This window comes from Bos javanicus, chromosome 26, assembly GCF_032452875.1.
Source record: "Bos javanicus breed banteng chromosome 26, ARS-OSU_banteng_1.0, whole genome shotgun sequence".
NCBI classification, from domain to species: Eukaryota; Metazoa; Chordata; class Mammalia; order Artiodactyla; family Bovidae; genus Bos; species Bos javanicus.
In genome coordinates this window covers 19,541,031-19,558,857 of record NC_083893.1, presented here as the reverse complement: position 1 = coordinate 19,558,857, position 17,827 = coordinate 19,541,031, and the positions used below count along the sequence as shown (strand labels likewise).

The window sequence follows — 17,827 nt, the reverse complement described above, 5'->3', positions numbered from 1 at the left end:
TGAAATTCAAATCTAGACAGTCTGACACAAGGACTTACTCTCTTACCATTCTCATTTTCCCTGGTGAGGAGAAATCCATAACAAAATGAAGTCAGCATCTAACTCTGGGTATATCAATCCTGAAGTACAGATTTCAATTAACTGCATGGTTCTGTACTAGAGAAAAGCTAATGTGATGTGTCTATCAGCAGATGACATTGTGACCCCAGCCAGACATGTAACTCTAGTCTCAGCTACTATTGTAACTGCTAAATCCTAGCAGAGAGAGAATTCCACAGTATAACAATAAGGAATGACTTTAAGTAGTACAATATTTAAATGATATGACCCTGGAAGTATAATCAGAGATTCCCATTGGCAGGATGGTGCTTTTTCCTTCTTGGTGGGGAGCAGAGAGAATGGAGTTCCCTTTTGTGATTAGGAGAAAAGGGGACAGGCTTTGGGGTTTGATGTTGGGATGCACAAATACCCTTGCCTTACTCTCTTATTTTTCTTTTCTTGTTCTATAGAGAAGTAGTGACCAGGGGACTTGAACCCAATGGCTGACCCACTAATTCAGCTCCTCTTTGTTTAAATATGCCAGCTTAATGGAGACAAGGCAAGGAAAATCACGAACATCTGGATAGCTGACTCACAGCTGCCAGGAGGCGTTTTCCTAACAGGCTGGCTAAAGTCTGCAGTAATTCTATAAGGGGTTCAAGTCAAAGATGAGGATTCAAAGGGAATGAGAAGACCCATTCCAATCAAGGCTGAGAATAAAAGTGTAGTATTATCAAGCAGTGACGTGCAGCAGTGTGGAATGAGTGTGAAGGGAATATAGGCAACTTGCAACAGCTTGTAGGCAGACTTATCTGGATGACTCCAAGTCATATGATATGAGTGTGGGTTGAAAGTCTTGAGGAAAGTAGGTGAAAGAAGGGCACTTACAGGTGATATGCCGACTGTCTTCTGACATTTGAAAGGCTGTCACGTAGGAGAGTTTAGATTTCTTCTATAAGACATAGATTTCCTGCAATGCACAGAACTGCACCCCTGTGTGGAAACTAAAAGGAGGGTTTCAACTCCTGCCAGAAGTGATGAACCAGGATCTGAAGCCCAAGTCTGACCCCAGAGCACTTCACCTTTTCTCTTACTTAATTTTTATTTTATCTTGGAGCAGAGTCAGACACACTAGGCAACTAAACAACAACAATAGTTGGTTTACAATGTTGTTTGTTACAGGTGTACAGGAAAGTGATTCAGTTACACATACACATGTATCTATTCTTTTTCAGATTCTTTTCCCATGTAGTCTATTACAGGATACTGAGTAGCATTCCCTGTGCTATACAGTAGGTCCTTATTGATTATTTTATATACAGTAGTAGTGTCTATATGTTAATCCCAAACTCCTTTCTGGCCTGAGAACTAGGGGATGAACACAGGGTCTCTTTTCTGTGATCTAAGCAGCTTCCTAACACAGATCTCTTTGCCACCAAACCTTCCCTATCATATTCTCAGTCCTCTCTACAGTAAGAGCTCCCATGAAACTTTTTATATTCAGACTTCTGAATTTTGCTATGTTAAGACTAGTTTTAAAAATTTAGGGGGCAAAGAAATTAACGGAATCTGTTTTCCAAAACTTTGCCTCATGAAGCTTTCTTAGGCTAATTTGAAACTTGGAGCTGAGTACCGCCCCTGTTGTTTTAAGTGGTTTCTGAACTTCTAAAGAACCGTGAATGTCTTTGATTCAATATATAAAGAGTTGAATCAATATATTAAGATTTACAGGGAATAAAAGCTTAAATTGGTTATAGAGAATGAAAACTAAATTGGTTGTTTTATATATTCTTTGTTTCAAGAAATATTTTGTAATAAAAATTTTAAATACATTGGTTTAATCTTAAAATATCATTCTCATTATACTTTACTGCCTTCTGTAGTAAAGAAAATCAACCCAACAGCCTGTTAACATGTCTTTTTCCAAAGTGCCAGGACAGAAAAGGTTCCAAAGGAGCTTTCTGACTTAAGGAAGCCAGGCAGAAGTTTTCAATAGGGCTTTAGCAAGAGGGGTTAGCCGAAGTTCAGCTAGTTTCGGGAACAGTTGGATCAAGACAGTCCTCAGAAGAGCAGAGAATTGCACTTGTGAGTTAGCAGCCATTGTTTGGGCAATTTGAATTTTATTAAGAGTAGAGAGGAACAGCTGGTGGAAGACAAGGACACGCTGGGGCCATTGTGGAAAATCCTCTGGACTTAAGTGTCTCTTAATTTACAAAATGGACAAATATACCAGTTGTCTGTTCAGCATATAAAAGGCTGTTTTCTAATGATGTTACCCTAACCTACTGTGAGTCCTCTGTCTTTCCATAACCAAATTTGCGACCTTTTTTTCAAATAATGGTTTGGTTCAAAAAGCTTTGAACACAGTAGGTTTTCAATCAATGTCCGCTTTTTAAAAAAATTAATTAATATTTTTAATTGAAAGATAATTGTTTTACAGAACTTTGTTTTCTGTGAAACCTCAACATGAATCAGCCATGGGTATACATATATCCCCTCCCTTTTCAATGTCTGCTTTGTCTAAGAAAAGGCCCTACCTTTGAAGAACTCACCAAACAACAAATGAGACAGATATAAACAAATTATTCTATCAAAATGAAAGAATATTCAGAGTTTTGTGATTTCAGGGAAGAAATTGGCATGTTTGCCAAGGGAATGACATTTGATTTATACCTTAAAGGATGATAATGGTGATGATAAAGACAATAATATTAATATAAACTCCTGTTCATTCAGACCAATCATGTGCTACTCATTCTGTGTACACATGATCTCAAATCTTCAAAATATTCCGCTCCTTCATCCATTTTCACTGCTATAACAAAAATCCCATAAACTGGCTAGCTTATGAACAGTATAAGTTAATTTTTCACAGTTCTGGAGGGTCCGAAGTACAAGATCAAGGTACCAACTGATTCCATATCTGGTGAGGCCTGCTTTCTGGTTCATAGATGGCTGCATTTTCTCTGTGTCATCTCATAGAGGAAGAGGAGAGGGATGTCCCAAGGGTCTCTTATAAGGACCCTGATCCCAATCAAAGTGCTGCACTCAATATGCCAGCAAATTTGGAAACTCAGCAGTGGCCACAAGACTGGAAAAGGTCAGTTTTTTTCCCCAATTCCAAAGAAAGGCAATGCCAAAGAATGTCCAAACTACCACACAATTGCATTCATTTCACACACTAGCAAAGCAATGCTCGAAATTCTCCAAGCTAGGCTTCAAGTGTATGTGAACCAAGAACTTTCAGATGTTCAAGCTGGATTTAGAAAAGGCAGAGGAGCCAGAGATCAAGTTGTCAACATTCACTGGATCATAGAAAAAGCAAAAGAATTCCAGAAAAACATCTACTTCTCATTTATTGACTACACCAAAGCCTTTGACTGTATAGATCACAACAAACTGGAAAATTCTTACAGAGATGGAAATACCAGACCACCTTACCTGCCTCCTGAGGAATCTATATTCAGATCAAGAAGCAACAGTTAGAACTAGATGTGGAACAATGGACTGGTTCCAAATTGGGAAAGAAGTATATCAAGGCTGTATATTTTCACTGTGTTTATTTAACTTCTATACAGAGTACATGATGTAAAATTCCAGGCTGAATGAAGCACAAGCTGGAGTCAAGATTGCAGGGAGAAATATCAATAACCTCAGATATACAGATGAGGCAGAAAGTGGAGAACTCAAGAACCTCATGATGAAAGTGAAAGAAGAGAGTGAAAAAGCTGGCTTAAAACTCAGCACTCAAAAAATGAAGATCATGGCATCTGGTCCCATCACTTCATGGCAAATAGATGGGGAAACAATGGAAACAGTGACAGACTATATTCTTGGGCTCCAATCACTGCAGATGGTGACTGCAGCCATGAAATTAAAAGACACTTGCTCCTTGGAAGAAAAGCTATGACCAACTGAGACTGCATATTAAAAAGCAGAGACATTACTTTGCCAACAAAAGTCCATCTAGTCAAAGCTATGGTTTTTCCAGTAGTCATGTATGGATGTGAAAGTTGGACTATAAAGAAAGCTGAGTGCTGAAGAATTGATGATTTTGGACTGTGGTGTTAGAGAAGACTCTTGAGAGTCCCTTGGATTGCAAGGAAACCAAATCAGTCAATCCTAAAGGAAATCAGTCCTGAATATTCATGGGACAGACTGATGCTGAAGCTGAAACTCCAATCCTTTGGCCACCTGATAAAAAGAACTGACTCATTTGAAAAGACCCTGATTCTGGGAAAGATTGAAGGCAAGAGGAGAAGGGGACAACAGAGGATGAGATGGTTGGATGGCCTCATTGACTCAATGGACATGAGTTTGAGCAAGCTCCTGGAGTTGGTGATGGACAGGGAAGTTTGGCGTGCTGCTGTCCATGGGGTCACAGAGAGTCGAGATGACTGAGCAACTGAACTGAACTGAACTGACCCCAATCATGAGGGTGGAACCTCCCAAAGGCCCCACAGCCAAATATCATCACATCTGGGGATTAGGATTTCAACACATGAATTTTGAGACGAGGAGCTCATTCAGTCTATAGGCCCCAACTGAGGTAGATCTTATACGGTACTTAAGAAGAAGTAGAAAGTACAGCTCACAGAGGTTAAGTGTTTTGCCTAAAGCTAAATATATTAATGACAGAGCTCAGATTCCAGCCCAGAACAATCTGGCTCCAAAGCCTACCATTGTTCTCAGTGTACCAGTGTTTGCAAAGTGGGGGACAGACGTGCTGTGAACAAGCTTAAGAGAAACAAGGCATAGCATTACATAACACTGAATTCCATAGTGGGGGGAATTATTCCCATTTAATTGTTCTGTTAACATCTGGGAGGAAGTTTCAGTTTGATGAACTATGTCCTTAAAGCTCTTTATTCCTGCCAACCTCTCATTTTACAAAGAGCCTCGGGCTCACAGCATTTGGTAACTTTCTGGCTAGAATTTAATAATGTGTTTTTTCAGAGTACTTATTTTTTTGGTTACCTTCTAATCATAGAAAATGATGCTTTTTAAAAATTTACATAACTCTATGTGAAGTTTCCAATTTATGCACTTAAGTAAGAAGTAAGTAGTTTTTTTAAATATTGAGAAATTGCTGGTGGAGATGGATGTTGAAATTGTGATAGTGGCCTGTGTGAATGGCACTGGGGACCCTGAGGCACTGCACCTCACTCAGTGAGACTTTATCAGTAAGCAGTGATTGTGGGGAATGGCTGCTAGTGGTAAAGGGAAAAGAGCACCCCAAGAAGAGATAATGAGTCATAAAATGAGAAGCATATTAAGATATGATGGATTTGTAAATGGTGAACAGCTTGGGAAGCTAAAATATATATGGTGCGGGTTGAGGCATGAAACTGGCAGTGTTACTGTTGCATAATAATTTCACAATAGAAATGTGATTGATATTAAATACCATCTTTGTGTTTCTGGCTTTCTATTGTGAAATTTCCTTTCCTTTTTTGTAAGAAGATGCCATAACCTTGATTAAAAACTTAAAAAGCTTCATTCTGCATAAGCAGGTAAGAGGTGAAGATGAAAGGAATCAAAATATACCATCCCAATATATACCACTTTAGCTATATTGTTTTAGGCTATAGGCAGTTGGAAAGCAGCAAATGCAGGAAGTACTATCTGCCTCCCTTCATTGGCCTATTATGAAGGTCTTCCCCCTTCCATCTCCCATACCATAAGCAAGATAAGCAGTGACGATCACTGAAGACAGAACATCAGCACAAATAAACCTTACCAAAACAACCATTATCTTCTGTTATATATAGTTTCCCCCATATATTTACCTTCCCATAGTCTACCACTCCTAGAAGCCCAATATCTTTTCTTAGTCTTACCCCTTCTCTATAAATCCAGCACTTTTTGCTAAAATAGTGTATACCCTTTGAGACTAACTGCTTGTGTGGGTTTTCACTTCACTTCTATGAAGACCTCCATCACATGTAAAAATTAAAATATTAACATTAAATAAAATCTGTATGCCTTTTCTCCTGTTAATCTAGCATTTGTCAGTCTAATTCACAGGCCCCAGATGCAGAACCTCACAGGGTAGAGGAAAAAAATTTTTTCCTCATATATAAAGCCCTTTTAAAAAAATTAGCCATATCACAAACTTCTCAGAAAGGAATGCTGGGGGAATAATTAGGCTGTTTTTAGTTTGAAAAATATGCCCCCAGAGTGAGGTATACCTGTCTCCTTGAAGAAATGTGTTTTAGGACAATTCATGATATTTTCCAATCCTCTACCTCCAGTTGCTTCAGGTAAAATAATAGTAAAAGAAGTACGCGGTAACTTATACACAAGGTAGGTTATATTCATTTCCAACTAATAATAAATAAGTTAATTTTCTGAGAAAGGCCAAAGACAAGTGGTTTGGTTACAGTTAAATATTCTCATGTAGAAAGCAAAGACTGAGAGACCATTAGGCTCGCTGGAGTATAGGGCCCTCTTTCTCTTTGTTTCTTCTCTCTTCTGTGACTCGTACAGAGGAAAAGGAGTACCTTTGAGAGAGAGGAGGTGGGAAAGAGAATTGAAGCTTTCTTATGATTTAATTCGAACACCTTACTGCTACTGCTACTGCTAAATCACTTCAGTCGTGTCCGACTCTGTGCAACCCCAGAGACGGCAGCCCACCAGGCTCCCCGTCCCTGGGATTCTCCAGGCAAGAACACTGGAGTGGGTTGCCATTTCCTTCTCCAATGCATGAAAGGGAAAAGTGAAAGTGAAGTCGCTCAGTCGTGTCTGACTCTTTGCGACCCCATGGACTGCAGCCTACCAGGCTCCTCCGTCCATGGGATTTTCCAGGCAAGAGCACTGGAGTGGGGTGCCATTAGGTGAGGTAAATAAAGAAATACAGTAAAAGCCATAAATAGCAGTATCTCTGTGCTGTGATACTGGTCCTCAAGATGAAGACAGAAAGGACAAGTCAAGCTTAAGGCATACGTGTGTCTTTATCCCAGGGTGGTGACAACTTTTATCCTCCTCATTTAATCATTGTTGATTAACTAAGTTAATCACTTACCAAAAATACGCCTCTGTTTGAAATTTACTTTTTATTGAAGGATAATTGCTTTACAGAATTTTGTTGTTTTCTGTCAAACCTCAACATGAATCAGCCGTAGGTATACATACATCCCCTCCCTTTTGAACCTCCCTCCCATCTCCCTCCCCATCCACCCCTCTAGGATGATACAGAGCCCCTGTTTGAGTTTCCTGAGCCATATAGCAAATTCCTGTTGGCTATCTATTTTGCATATGGTAATGGAAGTTTCCAAGTTACTCTTTCCATACATCTCACCCTCTCCTCCCCTCTCCCCATGTCCATAAGTCTATTCTGTTTCTCCATTGTTGCCCTGTAAATAAATTCTTCAGTACCATTTTTCTAGATTCTGTATACATGATAGAATATGATATTTCTCTTTCTCTTTCTAACTTACTTCACGCTGTATAATAGGTTCTAGGTTCATCCAATATGCCTCTTTAATATAAAACATGAAGCCTCAGGTTAACATCAGGCAATCATTTCCTTTAAAAGACACTAACTTAAGAGCAACTTTTAAAGCAAAGAAATACTTATGGTATAATTTGGCACCTTTTTTACTTATGATAACTTACCATGTAGCAACTAACCCAAGATTCAGGGCAAACTATATTACTGAAGGCATTCTGGTCAAGGCTACTACCACCACCTGCAGTAACAGACTGAACTGAGGGGTGTTGGGGGCAATGATTAATTTATTAAATTATTGGAAATCTCTAACAGAACTTGTAGATTTAATATAGTTTAAATTTTGTTTTCTATGTTTGCTTTTATCATTTCACACTGTTTGGGTTTTTTTTACTATCACAGTATTTTATGACTTTAAAAAATTTGACTTTCAGAGCCCAGCGAGCCTCAAATGAGGCCTTCAGGTTACCTCTCTGCTTTGCCCCCACCCTCGACCCTTCAGCTGAGAAGGGTGACCTGACTTTTAAAATTTTATCCATATTAATACAGGAAGCTTTTACTAAGGAACCTTCATTCCTAAGCAGGTCTGGCCTTTCAGATAGGAAGACAAGACACTGTCTCCATATGTATTGGGTTGATCAAAAAGTTCCTTCTGGTTTTTCCATAGGATGTTACGGAAGAATCCAATGAACTTTTTGGCCAACCCAGTACTTGGGTTTGTTGGCTTCTTTTCACAAATATCCACTGTTGAATGCTAGCTTTCCAGAATTTCTCCAAAGCATCCTCTTGGTAAGTTTGTTTTAGCTGGTAAGGAAGACACGACCTAAACCGAACCTTGGTATAACAGTAAGGAAAGCATTATCTCAACAGTCTTGGTAGCATCTCAGAGCAGGAAGGGCAAAATTAGGGTATTTATGAGACTTTGGAAGTCTGGCTTAGGATGGGTGCTTCATTGTGGGAGCTTAGGACTGGGCAAGGATCATGATGTATTAGTTCAGTATTGGTGGACAGCCAGGTGAAGATTTTGACTTGAGGAGTTCAAAGGAGTCTTGAGGAATAAACTGTTGTTTGCTACTTTCTGTTGAGGGGTTGATGAGTCTTCCAGGAAGTTCTTGGAGTGCACAGTTAAATGATTTCCAACTTCTATCATTTATTCTTGGACAAGAATTTCCTGCTATAGTAATGTTATATTGATAACTGGTGAAGTGGAATGGTTAAGTCAGGTTACTGTGGATGGTAAGCTGTGTAGACATAGTTTCAATTCATGCCACCCAACTCCCCATTTCTGCCCTTACACTGCTGAAGATTCATTCAGGTTTTTTGGTCCTCATGGTAGCACACTGAGAATTGTGATTAGGATCAGGAGTTAATATATTTTGTATAGCCCAGTGCTCAGCAAGTGTTCATTTCCTCTGCTTTCAAAGGCTTCTGTTAAGATGTGGAGCAACTGGAATGCTCTCATACGTTGCTCATGAAAATGAAAAATGGTGCAGTGACTTTGGAAAACAGTTTTGCAGTTTATTTAAAAGATAAACATAAACTTACAGTACAATCCAACAAATCTACTCCTAGGAATCTACCCAAGAGAATTAAAGACATGTGTCCAAACAAAAGCTTGTGCATGGATGTCCATAGCAGTGTTATTCACAATAGCTAACAAGTAGAAACAACTCCAATGCCCATCAGCATTTGAATGGATAAATAAAATGTGATGTGTCCATGCAGTGGAGTATTATTTGGCAATAAAAGGAATTAATTATTGTATATGCTGCAACATGGATGAAACTTGAAAACATTATGCTGAGTAAAAGAAGCCAGTCACATAAGACCACATATTTTATCATTGCACTTCTATGAAATGTCCAGAATAGGTAAATTTATAGACACAGAAAGTAGTGATTGCCTGGGGCTAGCAGGTGAGAAGAAGAAGATGAATTGGGAGGAATGAGGACTGACTACCAATGGTCATGGGGTTTCTTATTTGGGGTGATGAAAATGTTCTAAAATTGTAGTGATGATTGCAAAACTCTGTGAATATACTAAAACTAGGATGGTATGTTTTCAGTGGGTGAATTTTGTCATGTGTGAATTACATCTCAATAAAGCTATTTTTTTTAAGTGTTCCCATAAAATGTAAGTGTTCATTAGAGAGAGTAATGCTGTAAAAGAATATGTTAACTGAGTGCTGAGAGTGAAATTTCAGGAAAGGAATCTTGGATTTGGTAAAAATTGGGACAAGGAGTGGAAAGGAACAGAGTCTGGAAAAGGACATGCCTGTGGAGCTAGTGAACTGGCACCACCGACCTCTCTTGGTTCAAACACTGTCTGGGCTTGCGCTTGCAATGGCCAGATCACACAGGGGTGCACTCTCTGTGCTTTGACTCCTAGAGGAGGGCCATTTTTCAGAATACTCATTGCTCAATATGACAGCTATTTGTAGTGATAATCAGTAATAGCATTATTTTCTTGATGCTTTTTTTAGTATTAAAACAGCTGACCCTGTAGAAGAGTGAATATGTTTTTATTTTAAAGACACTTCTATTTATATAGATTTTTCAAATTCAGAAAAGATTTTAGTGTAAATTAAAATTTGCATTTATCAATCAGGGAGAGTACACCTTACAGCTTGTATTCTGTTTCACTGTTTAAATTTTAAACAAAAATCTCCAAGTGGTCATATAAAATAACAGTACTGAAATAACTCTAGCTCTGTTTTCTCATCTTTAAGATCACTGTGCAATCACTGTTTATTTAGAATCCCCAGTTTAAGTGTAGGAATATGTAGCCTCACAGGGTTGGAGATGTGAAATGCTGGCTGAAAGAGAGTTAACACAATTCCGAGCAGCTCACACTGTTCTGAGCTCATTTTCAAAAGGAACATGTGTAGCCAACTGCATGTGTGTAGGAGACCCGCTGAATAACTGAGAGCCCTCAGAATAACTTCCATGTAGAATACAATGTTTACTAACAGTTAAATTATTAAATTGTGCCAACTTGAAGCTTACACATACATTATTACAACTCAGGGGTAACTTTGAGACAACCATTGTGGTTGTCTCAAAGTTAGGCCAACAAAAGACTTTTTCAGGGAGGAGTACTTTATCACTGGCAGTGTTTAGAATTGTTGGCACATGGTGATAATAAAAAGCAGACCAACCTTTAGTCGGTTTTATTACTGTGTTTGAGATCTCTACACGTAATGTACCCCACTCCGTGCCTGTACCAGGGCAGACTGCTCCCTCTACCCTACACTGGAATGCCCCTGATGTTGCTGCCTAAGTCTGAGCAGATGTAATTGTATTCATGGTAAGTGATGGCTTATGTATTCTATTAATAACAACTATAGTTACTGCAAATAAAATATGTAAATCTGAGAGTAAAAAATTGTATCCCTTAAGTCTAAATGTGCTATAAATGTGTTAAATAAGCCTAGCACTGAAATTAAACAGTTAACTTTTGGCAAACTTCTAAGCTCACAGAGATTCTAAAGCCCACATTAAGTTGTAAGAGTTAAAATGGGTTTTCCAAGGTAAAAATTGGTTTTGTTCATTAAGAAGAAAAGACTGACTTTAAATTTTAGTTTTTATCAAAGTGTAGTTGATTTATAGTGTTATGCCAATTTCTGCTGTATAGCAGAATAACTCACTTATGCACATATAGACATTTTGAATATTCTTTTCTATTATGTTTTATCACAAGATATTGAATATAGTTCCATGTGCTATATAATAGGACCTTGTTTATCCATCCTATATATAATAGTTTACATCGCTAATCACAAACTGCCAGTCCTTCCCTCCCTCACCTCACTCCCCCTTGGCAACCGTAAGTCTGTCCTCTATGCGTGAGTCTGTTTCTATTTCATAGATAGGTTCATTTGTAGCATATTTTAGATTCCATGTATAAGTGACATCGTATGGTATCTGTCTTTCTCTTTCTGACTTCGCTTAGTATGATAATCTAGTTGCATCCATGTTGCTGCAGATGGCATTATTTCATTCTTTCCTATGGCTGAGTGACATTTCATTGTATATATGTATTCCATCTTTTTCCATTCATCTGTGAATGGACATTTCCATGTTTTGGCTGTTGTGAACTGTGCTGGTATGAACATAGGGGTGCATGTATCTTTTTGAATTATAGTTTTGTCTGAGTATATTCTCAGGAGTGATATTGCTGGATTATTGTTGTTGTTTAGTTGCTAAGTCATATCAGACTATTTGTGACCCCATGAACTGCAGCATGTCAGGCTTCCTTGTCCCTCACCATCTCCCTGAGTTTGCTCTAACTCATGTCCATTGAGTCGGTGATGCCATCCAACCATCTCATCCTCTGTCACCCCCTTCTCCTCTTGCCCTCAGTCTTTCCCAGGATCAGGGTCTTTTCCAATGAATTGGCTCTTCGCATCAGGTGGCCAAAGTATTGGAGCTTCAGCATCAGTCCTTCCAATGAATATTCAAAGTCGATTTCCTTTAGGATTGACTGGTTTGATCTTCTTGGTATCCAAGGGACAAGAGTCTTCTCCAACACCACAGTTCAAAAGCATCAGTTCTTCAGCACTCAGCCTTCTTTCTGGTCCAGCTCTCACATCCGTACATGACTATTGGAAAAACCATAGCTTTGATTATACAGACCTTTGTTGGCAAAGTGATATCTCTGCTTTTTAATATGCTGTCTAGTTTTGTCATAGCTTTTCTTCCAAGGAGCAAGTATCTTTTAATTTCATGGCTGCAGTCACTGTCTGCAGTGATTTTGGAGCCCCCCCCCCAAAAAATCTGCCACTGTTTCCACTTTTTCCCCATCTCTTTGCCATGAAGTGATGGGACTGGATGCTGGATTATATGGTAATTCTATTTTTAGTACCCTGAGGAACCCCCATACTGTTTTCCATAGTGACTGTACCAACTTACATTCACACCAACACTGTAGGAGAGTTCCTTTTTCTCCACATCCTCTCCATCATCTATTATTTTTAGACTTTTTAGTGATGGTCATTCTGACCAGTGTGAGATGTTGCTGTGTTTGTGCTGTGCTTAGTTGCTCAGTTGTGTCCACCTCTTTGTGACCCTATGGACTGCAGCCAGCCAGGCTCTTCTGTCCTTGGGAATTCTCTGGGCAAGAATACTGGAGTGGGTTGCCATGCTGTCCTCCAGAGGATCTTCCCAACCCAGGGATCGAACCCAGGTTTCCCACATTGCAGGCAGATTCTTTACCAACTGAGCCACCAAGGAAGCCCAAGAATACTGGAGTGGACAGCCTATCCCTTCTCCAGGGTATCTTCCTGACCCAGGAATCGAACCAGGTCTCCTGTATTACAGGTGGATTCTTTATCAGCTGAGCTACCAGGGGAGCCCTGTGAGATGATACCTCACTGTAATTTTATTTTGCATTTCTTAATAGTTAGTGAGATCTTTCCTGGTGGCTCAGCAGTAAAGAATTCACCTGCAATGCAGGAGACACAGCTGTATCCCTGGGTGAAGAAGATCCCCTGGAGAAGGAAATGGCAGCCCACTCCAGTATTCTTGTCTGGGAAATCCCATGGACAGAGGAGTCTGGCAGGCTACAGTCCATGAGGTCACAAGAGTTGGACACTGCTTAGTAACTAAATCACCACCACCACAATAATTAGTGATGTTGAATATCTTTTCATATGCCTACTGGCTGTCTGTGTGACAAGAGACAAACTCTCACAAACTACTTAGAACCAGATGTTGGGCTCTTTGGGCACCTGACACACATTTTATTTTTAAATGTTGAAAATATTTTAGTATAAAAAATAGCTAGAACATGAAAGGAGAAAATAATAAACAAACAATTGTAACAATTCTGTATAACAGCATTTGACATAGTAAAGGCATATTGTCTGGGTTTACCTATTTTTCATTGGAAAGGTGTATGAAATATAAGATAAATATATACAAGGAAAAGCAAAACCAATTGACCCAAGACCCTGAACATTAAGAATTCTAGAGATGTCTTATAATGTACTCATATGTTAGAGATCTAAAGTTTGTTTGAACAACTAAAATATCCCATCAACCCACCCATCCATTCTCTTTCTTACCTGCCTACCTTTCTGCCCTTTCTACTTTTCTTGTTTAAAAAATTCTTCATTCATTCAGTTCCCCTTATATTCCAAGCACTATGCTAAGTAGTAGATCACAAAGATGAATGTTATCATTTCTTCCCACAAAAATCTCTCAGTCTGATGGCAAAGACAGACACACAGACAACTTATTATAATTCAGTATGGTTAGTGCTGCAATGTAAGAATGTACAGAGAGCTGCAGGAGCATCAGGGAAGGGGTGACTAGCCTTTTATGGGCAGAGAGGAACTCGATAGGAGGTGACATCACACTGGTTGGGAACTTCACAGGTGGCTAAGTACGGTGGGGTGGGAGGTGGTAGATGAGCAGAAAGAAGATATTCTCCCATGACAGTTCAAGACCTGTTTTGCTTTCTTCTTATGTTCTTCAATTTGGTATGGAAGTAATTTTAAAACTAATTTATCTTCAGTGTTTTACTGAGTACCTCAAATGGGCGACATTCAGTTAATGGGAAATCCCTGGATTATTGACAGCTTACATTAATTGATTTTGTATTTTTTTTGTAAATTAATTTATTTATTTTAATTGGAGGCTAATTACTTTACAATATTGTAGTGGTTTTTGCCATACATTCACATGAATCAGCCATGGGTGTACATGTGTCCCCCAAGATTTTGTAGAACAGATTGTCAAGCTCGCTTAAATAGGACCTTCATAAACTTGAATTCTTACTCAAACATTTTCTTTCTGCTCAGCTCTATACACAAGAATGATTTGGGGTAAGTGGTACTTTATAATTTTTCCCATCTCCATCTTTCAGGTTTAAGGGGTCCTATTAATTCTAATTGTCTATAACTTGACACACAAAACTTTTTACACTGCTTAATTCCTTTGAGAACAGGGTTCAGTTCAGTTTGGTCACTCAGTCGTGTCCAACTCTTTGTGACCCCATGAATTGCAGCATGCCAGGACTCCCTGTCCATCACCAACTCCCGGAGTTCACTCAAACTCACGTCCATAAAGTCGGTGATGCCATCCAGCCATCTCATCCTCTGTCGTCCCCTTCTCCTCCTGCCCCCAATCCCTCCCAGCATCAGAGTCTTTTCCAATGAGTCAAATCTTCGCATGAGGTGGCCAAAGTACTGCAGTTTCAGCTTCAGTATCAGTCCTTCCAATGAATATTCAGGATTGAATTCCTTTAGAATGGACTGGTTGGATCTCCTTGCAGTCCAAGGGACTCTCAAAAGTCTTCTCCAACACCACATTTCAAAAGCATCAATTCGTTGGCACTCAGCTTTCTTCACAGTTCAACTCTCACATCCATACATGACTACTGGAAAAACCATAGCCTTGACTAGACAGACCTTTGTTAGCAAAGTAATATCTCTACTGTTGAATATGCTATCTGAAGTGAAGTGAAGTGAAGTCGCTCAGTTGTGTCTGACTCTTTGGAACCCCATGGACTGTAGCCTACCAGGCTCCTTATTCCACGAAATTTTCCAGGCAAGAGTACTGGAGCGGGTTGCCATTTCCTTCTCCAGGGGATCTTCCCAACCCAGGGATGGAACCCAGGTCTCCCGCACTACAGGCAGATGCTTTACCATCTGAGCCACCAGGGATATCTCTGCTTTTGAATATGCTATTTAGGTTGGTCATAACTTTCCTTCCAAGGAGTGTCTTTTAATTTCATGGCTGCAGTCACCATCTGCAGTGATTTTGGAGCCCAGAAAACTAAAGTCAGCCACTGTTTCCAGTGTTTCCCATCTATTTGCCATGAAGTGATGGGACCAGATGCCATGATCTTAGTTTATGAATGTTGAGCTTTAAGCCAAGTTTTTCACTCTCCTCTTTCACCTTCATCAAGAGGCTTTTAAATTCTTCACTTTCTGCTATAAGGGTGGTGTCATCTGCATATCTGAGGTTATTGATACTTCTCCCGGCAATCTTGATTCCAGCTTGTGCTTCCTCCAGCCAGTGTTTCTCATGATGTATTCTGAATATAAGTTAAATAAGCCAGGGTGACAATATACAGCCTTGATGTACTCCTTTTCCTATTTGGAACCAGTTTGTTGTTCCATGTCCAGTTCTAACTGTTGCTTCCTGACCTGCATACAGATTTCTCAAGAGGCAGGTCAGGTGGTCTGGTATTCCCATTTCTTTCAGAATTTTCCACAGTTTATTGTGATCCACACAGTCAAAGGCTTTGGCATAGTCAATAAAGCAGAAATAGATGTTTTTCTGGAACTCTTTTGCTTTTTCCATGATCCAGCAAATGTTGGCAATTTGATTTCTTGTTCCTCTGCCTTTTCTAAAACCAGCTTGAACATCTAGAAGTTCACGGTTCATGTATTGCTGAAGCCCAGCTTGGAGAATTTTGAGCATTACTTTACTAGCGTGTGAGATGAATGCAATTGTGCAGTAGTTTGAGCATTCTTTGGCATTGCCTTTCTTTGGGATTGGAATGAAAACTGACCTTTTCCAGTTCTGTGGCCACTGCTGAGTTTTCCAAATTTGCTGGCATATTGAGTGCAGCACTTTCACAGCATCATCTTTTAGGATTTTAAATAGTTTTGTTCACTAGCTATTGTTCATAGCTAGCTTTGTTCATCACCTCCACTAGCTTTGTTCATAGTGATGCTTCCTAAGGCCACTTGACTTCACATTCCAGGATGTCTGGCTCTAGGTGAGTGATCACACCATCGTGATTATCTGGGTCGTAAAGATCTTTTTTGTACAGTTCTTCTGTGTATTCTTGGCACCTCTTCTTAATATTTTCTGCTTCTGTTAGGTCCATACCATTTCTGTCCTTTATTGAGCCCATTTGCATGAAATATTCCCTTGGTATCTCTAATTTTCTTAAAGAGATCTCTAGTCTTTCCCTTTCTATTGTTTTCCTCCATTTCTTTGCATTGATCACTGAGGAAGGCTTTCTTATCTCTCCTTGCTATTCTTTGGAACTCTGCATTCAAATGGGTATATCTTTCCTTTTCTCCTTTGCTTCTCGCTTCCCTTCTTTTCACAGCTATTTGTAAGGCCTCCTCAGACAGCCATTTTGCTTTTTTGCGTTTATTTTTCTTGGGGATGGTCTTGATTCCTGTATCCTGTACAGTGTCACAAACCTCCATCCATAGTTCATCAGGCACTCTGTCTGTCAGATCTAGTCCCTTATTTGTAATTCTGTTTATATAACATTCTTAAAATAACAAAATTATAGAGATGGAGAAGAGTTTCATAGCTGCTGGAGATCAGAGATGGTGGGGGTTGTGGAGTGTGTGTGAAAGGAAGGGGTGGCGTGAGGGAGATCTTTATGGTGGAATAATTCTATCTCTTGATTTTGGTAGTGGTTGCACTAGTGTACACTGGGATAGAATGACATATAGCCATACACTTTACATTATGTCAAATTCTTGGTTTTGATGTTGTATTATCATTACATTAAGATGTAACCATTAAGGGAAATTTGGTGCAGGTTACATGAGACTGAACAACAGCAACATGAGACCTAGCAAACTCCAAAAACTCCAAGAAATAGTGAAGAGGGAAGCCTGGCCTGCTACAATCCATGGGGTTGCAAAGAGTCAGAAATAAGTAGGCGAATCAACAGCAACAACAATGTGAGACCAGTCTGCATACTATCTCTGCAACTTCCTAAGATCTTTGTTCAGTCACTAAGTCATGTCCAACTCTTTGCAATCCCATGGACTGCAGCACTCCAGGCTTCCCTGTCCTTCACTATATTTTGGAGTTGCCAAAGCTCATGTCCATTGAGTCAATGATGCCATCCAACCATCTCATTCTCTGTCACCCTCTTCTTCTCCTGTCCTCAATCTTTCCCAGCACCAGGGTCTTTTCCAATGAGTCAGTTCTTCACATCAGGTGGCCAAAGTATTGGAGCTTCAGCTTTACCATCTGTCCTTCTATGAATATTCAGGGTTAATTTCCTTCAGGATTAACTGGTTTGATCTCCTTGCAGTCCAAGGGACTCTCCAAAGTCTTCTCCAGCACCACAGTTCAAAAGCATCAATTCTTCTGTACTGAGCCTTCTTCTTTTTTTTTTTTAATTTTATTTTATTTTTAAACTTTACATAATTGTATTAGTTTTGCCAAATATCAAAATGAATCCGCCACAGGTATACATGTGTTCCCCATCCTGAACCCTCCTCCCTCCTCCCTCCCCATACCATCCCTCTGGGTCGTCCCAGTGCACTAGCCCCAAGCATCCAGTATCATGCATCGAACCTGGACTGGCAACTCGTTTCTTACATGATATTTTACATGTTTCAATGCCATT

At 39.5% G+C, this 17,827-nt stretch overlaps 1 protein-coding gene and 1 long non-coding RNA gene across 8 annotated transcripts in view; both read left to right on the top strand.

Moving 5' to 3' along the window:
- Positions 1-17,827, top strand: part of HPSE2 (heparanase 2 (inactive)) — a 716,285-nt gene that overhangs the window by 586,289 nt on the left and 112,169 nt on the right. The window lies entirely within an intron of this gene.
- Positions 13,749-17,827, top strand: part of LOC133239264 (uncharacterized) — a 36,810-nt gene continuing 32,731 nt past the window's right edge. Inside the window, exon 1 of the long non-coding RNA XR_009733768.1 lies at positions 13,749-13,970. This is a non-coding gene — a long non-coding RNA (uncharacterized LOC133239264). The remainder of the gene's footprint in view (positions 13,971-17,827) is intronic.